The sequence below is a fragment of the Hemitrygon akajei genome, unplaced genomic scaffold, assembly GCF_048418815.1.
Source record: "Hemitrygon akajei unplaced genomic scaffold, sHemAka1.3 Scf000136, whole genome shotgun sequence".
Lineage (NCBI taxonomy): Eukaryota > Metazoa > Chordata > Chondrichthyes > Myliobatiformes > Dasyatidae > Hemitrygon > Hemitrygon akajei.
Window position 1 is genome coordinate 1,308,543 of NW_027332022.1, and position 9,077 is coordinate 1,317,619.

The following is a 9,077-nucleotide window of genomic DNA, read 5'->3' on the forward strand; positions in this document are numbered from 1 at the left end:
AAAGGCTCTTGGTGATAATACTGACGACCTGCAGCAGACTGAACAGCTTGAACATGTAGATATTAAGAAAGAGGATTTGCTGGAGCTTTTGGAAAACATCAAGTTGGATAAGTCGCCGGGCCCGGATGGAAAGTATCCCAGGATGCTGTAAGAGGCGAGAGAGGAGATTGCTGAGACTCTGGCGATGATCTTTGTATCATCAATGGGGACGGGAGAGGTTCCTGAGGATTGGAGGGTTGCGAATTTTGTTCCTTTATTCAAGAAAGGGAGTAAAGATAGACCTGGAAATTATAGACCAGTGAGTCTTACCTCAGTGGTTGGTAAGTTGATGGAGATGATCTTGAGAGACATGATTCATGAACATTTGGAGAGGTATAATGTGATCAGGAATAGTCGGCACGGCTTTGTCAAAAGCAGGTCGCGCCTTAGGAGCCTGATTGAATTTTTTTGAGGATATGACTAAACATATTGATGAAAGAAGAGCAGTAGAAGTAGTGTATATAGATTTCAGCAAAGCATTTGATAAGGTACCCCATGCAAGACTTAATTAGAAAGTAAGGAGTTATGGGATCCGGGGGTGATATTGCTTTGTTGATCAAGAACTGGCTTGCCACAAAAGGCAAAGAGTGGTTGTAGACGGGTCATATTTTGCATGGAAGTCGTTCACCAGTGCTGTGCCTCAGAGATCTGTTCTGGGACCCTTACTCATCGTGATTTTTATAAATGACCTAGAGGAGGAAGTGGAGGGCTGGGTTATTAAGTTTACTGATATCACTAAGGTTGTTGTTGTGGATAGTGTGAAGGGATGCCAGAGGATATAGCAGGACATTGACAGGATGCAAAACTGGGCTGAGAAGTGGCAGATGGAATTAAATCCAGATAAATGTGAAGTGGTTCATTTTGGAAGGTCAAATATGATGGCAGAATATAGTATTATTGGTAAGACTGTTGGCGGTGTGGAAGATCACAGGGATCTTGGGGTCCGAGTCCAAGTCAATAGGACGCTCAAAGCTGCACTGTTTGACTGAGTGGTTAAGAAGGCGTAAGCTGTATTAGCCTTAATCAGTCGTGGTATTGAATTTAGGAGCCGACAGGTAACATTGCAGCCGTATAGGACCCTGTTCAGAACCCACTTGGAGTACTGTAAACACGAGGAAATCTGCTGATGCTGGAAATTCAAACAACACACAAGATGCTGGTAGAACGCAGCAGGCCACGCACTATCTACAGGAAGAAGTACAGTCGACGTTTCAGGCCGAGACCATTCGTAAGGACAATCTGAAAGAAACGATAGTAAGATTTGAAAGTAGGAGGGGCAGGGGGAAATCCGAAATGCTAGAAGACAGAGGGGGAGGGGTGAAGCTAAGAACTGGAAAGGTGAGTGGGAAAAGGGATACCGAGCTGGAGAAGGGAAAGGATCATGAGTCGAGGCCTAGGGAGAAAGGAAGGGGCAGCGGAGCACCAGAGGGAGATGGAGAACAAGCAAGGAGTGATTGTGAGAGGGGCAGAGAGAGAGAGAAAAAAAGGGGCGGGAATAAATAAATAAATTTGGGATGGGTTAAGAAGGGGAGAAGGGGCATTTACGGAAGTTAGAGAAATCAATGTTCATGCCATCAGGTCGGAGGGTACCCAGACGGAATATAAGACTGTTTTTCCTCCAACCTGAGTGTGGCTTCATTTTGACAGTAGAGAAGGCCACGGATAGACATATCAGGATGGGAATGGGACGTGGAATTAAGATGTGTGGCAACTGGGTGATCCTGCTTTCTCTGGCGGACGGAGCGTAGGTGTTCCACGATACGGTCTTCGAGTCTGCGTCGGATCTCACCAATATATAAAAGGCCACACCGGGAGTACCGGACGCAGTATACCACACCAGCCGACTCACAGGTGAAACGTCGCCTCACCTGGAAGGACTGTCTGGGGCCCTGAATGGTGGTGAGGGAGGAAGCGTAAGGGGAGGTGTAGCAGTTGTTCCGTTTACAAGGATAAGTGCTAGGAGGGCGATTGGTGAGAAGGGATGGGGGGCGGGGTGGAGCGATCCCCGCGAAAAGCGGAAAGGGGGGGAGGGAAAAATGTTCTTGGTAGTGGGTTCCCGTTGGAGGTGGCGGAAGTCACGGAGAATTATACGTTGGACCTGGAGGCTGGTGGGGTGGTAGGTAAGGACAAGGAGAACCCTATCCTGAGTGGGGTGGCGGGTGGATGGGGTGAGGACAATTGTGCGGTAAATGAGAGAAATGCGTTTGAGAGCAGAGTTGATGGTGGATGAAGGGAAGCCCCTTTGTTTAAAAAAGGAAGACATCTCCTTCGTCCTGGAATGAAAAGCCTCATCCGGAGAGCAGATGCGACGGAGACGGAGGAATTTCGAGAAGGGGATAGCATTTTTGCAAGAGACAGGGTGGGAAGAATAATAGTCCAGGTAGCTGTGAGAGTCTGTAGGCTTATAGTAGATATCAGTAGATATGCCGTCTCCAGAGATGGAGACAGAAAGATCAGGAAAGGGGAGGGAGGTGTCGGAAATTGACCAGATAAATTTGAGGGCAGGGTGAAAGTTGGAGGCAAAGTTAATGAAGTCAATGAGCTCAGCATGCGTGCATTTTGCTACCCCTGTTCTCCCTCACACAATATTTATTAGCTAAGTTTGTCTTTCATTTCAGAAATTCTGCTGACAATTTATCAAACCATTTCACGTCATTCACATATTCTGTGCGCTCCTATATATCAGCTCTCCGCTTTCATTATGAATCGAAGGGAAAGGCAGGCAGAAAAGAAGAAGACTGCACGAGCAATATGTCAAAATGCGTCACACGCCTACGTTGGCAATCTTTTCAGTAATGACTGATCTTTACCGGCATGCATAGTCTTTCGATGCCAGTTCCGAAAAGCTCCCCATAGCTCTAACTTCAGGGTTTTTTTTCAATGTGCCCGGGCTGTTTCTGACGATCTGCCTCTCAGAGAACGCGGTGTCAATGCAATTCAATTAAAAGCAGGTTTTAGACAAAATGTCCCTTGTTCACGAGTGGCAGACAATTGAAAACATTCAACATATTTTCTGCTCAATTCAAAGCTACGTTTTGAAAACTATCGCCCTGACTCTTCAAAGCCCAATAAAATACAGATATAAAGGGATGATCCTTGAACAGGAAGAACTTACATCCTGCGGTATCAATTAAATTAGCGAGGTGGTTGTGTTCTGTAAAGATGTCGGCGCTGCCGGGTCAGATCCCTGGTAAGAGGAGAACACTGCTACTGAAGTACAGACTGATAGGAAATTAGTTCATCTCGGAGCCGGGGAATAACACCTGTACAGACAAAGCCGCGAAGCGAAACGCTTGAAGTGGCCACTATCAGTGATAAATGATTGCATATCGATGATTGCTAACAAAATTATAGAATTGTAAAACGGAGTTTCTTCTTTCTCTTTGTTATTGTGTATGTTAATCAAAATGGCTTCTTTGTTTTGCTAAAAGCAGGAAAGCTTCTTTTTTGCGAGAGAGTGCTGCAAGCTTGTTTGGGTTAAATTTTACTGATAACGAGAATTGTATTCCTTTGTAAACCAATTGGGATTAATGTTGTTCTTTCTTCTGAGTCTGTAAGCTATTGTTGGCGGGCTTTTGGGGAGATCGGCGCGAGGGAGTGAGAGAGAGAGGACGCGATGCTGTAAACTGGGCGAGGAACGGACCCCAAGCGGGGGTCCAAGGCCAGGAGGTACCCCGAGGAGAGGAGATGAAGCTAAATGTGCTTGGTTGACCACTTCGGATGGTCCTGAGCTGCGAGTCGAGGAGTTCGGAGAGGATCGAATGGTGGCCAGAAGACTTCAATAATTGAGCTCCAACGGTTGTGCACGAAGTGGTTTGGACTTTGATAAGCTTGGCGCCTTTTCGTTATTTTCCTTTCCTTCATATAAACTGTATGGTTATTAATCAGTTATAGTAATCTTTATAAATTGTAATCATTTAATCGCATATGGTGTCCTGTTTGTTCTTTGGCGAGGCGGGGACATCACACTGCATCCATACAAGCAGATTACCCAGATTTGTGGGGCCGAACGCTGCTCCCCCTAGACGAGAACGAGCTGAGCGAGCCTGAGGCGACCCAGGGGATTACATTGTGGGGGCTCGTCGGGGATTGATTTCTGTTGAAGCTGTGTGATTACCCTCTTTAAATTATACCTGCGGCGAAGAGCTGGTGTGCCTTTGTGGCTGTGCGATTGCTGGTTATATCTGCATGTGTGTTGGGTGAGGTGGCTGTTGGTGCCCCGGAGGGCGTTGTTCCAGTTCCAACTAGCGTTGACGAAATGGTGGTGGTACCATGGGTTGTCCATGCTGTTAAGAGAACGAGGAAGGACTGGTCAGTATGTTCCAACTATGGTGGGTTCCGCCCGGTTGTGCGAATAATGTCCAGCCCTAAAGGGGCGGAGGCGTGGGCGGAGCGGTCCTCTCAGTTGTTCGGTGAGTGGCAGTGCTTGGCTGAGGGAAAGCGACAGGGATTGGTTGAAAGTTTGAGTATGCGGGCTGGTGACGTTGTTAGAACTGTCGGGTACAATTACCTCGGAATGCCGCAGCTGGGGGGGGGGGGCTTACCATATCCGTGGCAGGAGATTGGTGGAAAGTTTTTAGGATATCCCTTTTGGCTACGGGGGCAAATAAATTGCTTGCAGTATAAGGGGATCTGTCAATGAGATCAGCTCCTCCCTCAGTAGTTTAGTTGATCCGAGAGATGTCGGGAAACTTAGAGGAGGCCCAGTGGGGGAACGGCTTGGGGTCTCTGGGGGAGCACGTTCCCAGCAATGTACCAAGGAAGTCCCGAAAGGAATAGGCCCTATTCCTGAAGGCTAGAGGGACCACGCACTCAGGTGTCGTTACGGATGGATGGAAGCCAAATTAAAGCCATCCTCGGCACCGGGAACCTATGCCCACTGACCCGCAGTCAGACCATAACCCTCCATTCCTTTCCTGTCCATGTACCTATACAAATTTATCTTAAATGACATTACCGAGCCTGCCTCTACCACTTCTACTGGTAGCTCGTTCCACAGAGCTACCATTCCCTGATTAATGACATTCCCCCTCGTGTTACCATTAAACTTTTGCTCCCTAACTCTCAACTCATGTCCTCTTGTTTGAATCTCCCCTACTCTGAATGGAAAAAAGCCTATTCACATCAACTGTCTATCACCCTCATAATTTTAACCTCTATCAAGCCCCCTCAGCCTTCTACACTCCAAAGCATAAAGACCTAACTTGTTCAACCTTTCCCTGTAACTTAGGTGCTGAACCCCAGGTAACATTCTAGTAAATCTTCTCTGTGCTCTCTCTATTTTGTTGATATCTTTCCTATAATTCGGTGACCAGAACTGCACACAACACTCCAAATTCGGCCTTACCAATGCCTTGTACGATTTTAACATTATAACCCAACTCCTATACTCAATACTCTGATTTATAAAGGCCAACATTCCAAAAGATTTCTTCAACATCCTATCCACATGAGATTCCACCTTTAGTGAACTATGCACCATTATTCCTAGGTCATTCTGTTCTACTGCATTCTTCAATGGCCTACCATTTACCATTTACCATGTATCTCCTATTTGGATTATTCCTACCAAATGTAGCACCTCGCACTTAACAGCATTAAACTCCATCTGCTATCGCTCAGCCCACTCTTCTAACTGGCGTAAATCTCTCTGGAAGCTTTGAAAACCTACTTCATTATCCACAACGTTACCTACCTTAGTATCATCTGCATACTTACTAATCCAATTTAACACCACATCATCCAGATCATTAATGTATAGACCAAACAACATTGGACCCAGTAGAGATCCCTGAGGCACACCATTAGTCACCTGCCTCCAACCTGACAAACAGTTATCCACCACTACTCTCTGGCATCTCCCATCCAGCCACTGTTGAATCAATTTTATTACTTCAATATTAATACTTAACTATTGAACCTTCCTAACTAATCTTCCGTGCGGAATCTTGTCGAAGGCCTTACTGAAGTCCATATAGACAACATCCACTGCTTTCCCCTCGTCAACTTTTCTCCTAACCTCTTTAAAAAATTCAATAAGATTTGTCAAACATGACCTTCCACACACAAATCCATGCTGTCTGTTCCTAATCAGACCCTGACTATCCATATAATTATATATACCATCTCTAAGAATACATTTCATTAATTTACCCATCACTGACTTCAAACTCACAGGCCTATAATTGCTAGGATTACTCTTAGAACCCTTTTAAAACATTGGAACAGCATGAGAAATACGCCAATCCTCCGGCACCATCCCCGTTTTTAATGACATTTGAAATATTTCTGTCAGACCTCCTGCTATTTCTACTCTAACTTCCCTCACGGTCCTAGGGAATATCCTGTCAGGACTCGGAGATTTATCCACTTTTATATTCCTTAAAAGCGCCAGTACTTCCTCCTCTTTAATCGTCATAGCTTCCATAACTTCCCTACTTGTTTCCCTAACCTTACACAATTCAATATCCTTCTCCTCAGTGAATACCGAAGAAAAGAAATTGTTCAAAATCTCCCCCATCTCTTTCGGCTCCACACATAGCTGTCCACTCTAATTCTCTAAGGGACCACTTCTATCCCTCACTATCCGTTTGCTATTAATATAAATGTAGAAACCATTCGGATTTATTTTCACCTTACTTGCCAATGCAACCTCGTATCTTATTTCAGCTTTTCTAATTTCTTTCGTAAATTTCTTCTTCGTTTCTTTATATTCCTCGAGCACCTCATTTACTCCATACTGCCTATATTTATTGTAGATATCTCTCTTTTTCCGAACCAAGTTTCCAATATCCCTTGAAAACCATGGCTCTCTCAAAATTTTAACCTTTCCTTTCAACCTAACAGGAACATAAAGATTCTGTACCCTCAAAATTTCACCTTTAAATGGTCTCCATTTCTGTATTACATCCTTCCCATAAAACAAATTGCCCCAATTCACTCCTTGTTAATCCTTTCGCATCTCCTCAAAGTTAGCCTTTCTCCAATCAAAAATCTCAACACTATGTCCAGTCCTGTCCTTCTCCATAATTATATTGAAACTAATGACATTGTGATCACTGGACCCGAAGTGTTCCCCAACACATACCTCCGTCACCTGATCTATTTCATTCCCTAACAGAAGATCCAACACTGCCCCTTCTCTAGTCCGTACCTCCATGTATTGCTGTAAAAAAAACTACCCTGCACACATTTTACAAACTCCAAACCATCCATCCCTTTTGCAGTATGGGCTTCCCAGTTTATGTGTGAAAAATTAGCATCTCCCACAATCACAACCCTGTTCTTACTACAAGTATCTGCTATCTCCTTGCAAATTTGCTCCTCCAATTCTCGCTCGCCATTAGGTGGTCTATAATACACTCTTATTAGTGTTACTACACCTTTCCCATTCCTCAATTCCCCCCAAATAGCCTCCCTAGACGAGCACTCTAATCTATTCTGCCAGAACACCGCTGTAATATTTTCTCTGACAAGCAACGCAACATCTCCCCCTCTTGCCCCTCTGATTCCATCACACCAGAAGCAACGAAATCCAGGAATATTTAGTTGCCAATCACTCCCCTCCTGCAACCATGTTTCTCTAATAGCTACAACATCATATTTTCAAGTATGAATCCATGCTCTAAGCTCATCCACCTTTCTTACAATGCTCCTAGCATTAAAATAAATTTATTTAAGAAATTCTCCACCTCTTCCTCTCTGTTTATCTCTAACAGCACAAAGAACTTTAGTATCTTCTTTTTCGTACTTCTACCATACATCTGTTCCTACAATCTGATTCCCCCCCCCCCCCCCACCCGTATCTTGTTTAAATCCACTGGAGCCTCTCTTACCTGCAAGAATATTTGTCCCCTTCCAGTTCAGATGTAAACCGTCCCACCAGAACAGTTCCCAGCTTCCCTGGAAAACTGCCCAATTATCTATAAATCTGAAACCCTGCAGCATGTCTTTAGCCACGTGTTGATCTGCACTATCTTACTATTTCTAAACCCGCCTGCACGTGGCACTGGTAGCAATCCTGAGATCGCTATCCTGGAGGTCCTGTCCTTTAACTTGGCACCTAGCTCCCTAAACTCACCTTTCAGGATCTCCTCACTCTTCCTACCCACCGCATTGGATCCCTACACGGACAACGACATCCAGCTGCTCACCCTCCCTCTTGAGAATACTGAGAACTCGATCCGAGATATCGTAGACCCTGGCACCAGGGAGGCAACAGACCATCCGTGATTCTCGATCTCTTCCACAGAAACTCTTATCTGTTCCGCTAACTATCGAATCACCTATCACTACTACTCTCCTTTTTTCCCTCCTTCCCTTCTGAGCTGAGGGTCCAGTCTCAGTGCTAGAGACGCAACCACTGCAACTTGTCCCTGGTAGGTTGTCCCCACCAACAGTATCCAAAACGGTATACTTATTGATGAAGGGAAAGGCCACATGGATGCTCTGCTCCTCCTATCTATTCCCCTTCCCTCTCCTGACAGTCACCTATCTAACTGTCTCCTGACTCCTAGGGGTGACTATCTCCCTGAAACTCCTGTCTATTTCTCCCTCTGCTTTCCGAATGATCCGAAGTTCATCACGGTTTGTCAGGAGCTGCAGCTGGATGCACCTTTTGCAGGTGTAGTCATCAGTGACAAATGTGCTCGCCCTGACTTCCCACATACTTCAAACGGAGCACTTAACTGCCCTAACTGCTGCCTCCATTACCTACTCCAAAGTTAATTAAATTAATTAACGGAACTTACCCGCCCTTACCTCACTGGGAGCAAACTCGTCCTCAGCCTCTGCTCGCCGAAGCCTCTAGAGCCGAAGCCTCAAAGCTCCACTCCTACCCTGAGCCACTCACACCACTGGCCGCTCCTCTTCAGTTACACGTCCTTTTATTTGTCCCTGCCAATTATCTCACGAGCTTTTCGCTCCTGCTCTTCCTTCTGCAACGGTCACACATCACCCTCAAACTATTCAGGCTATTAAACTTCCTGAGTACTTGCTCAGTCGTAATTTTCACTGCACATAATCCGCTTCCCTGGCAT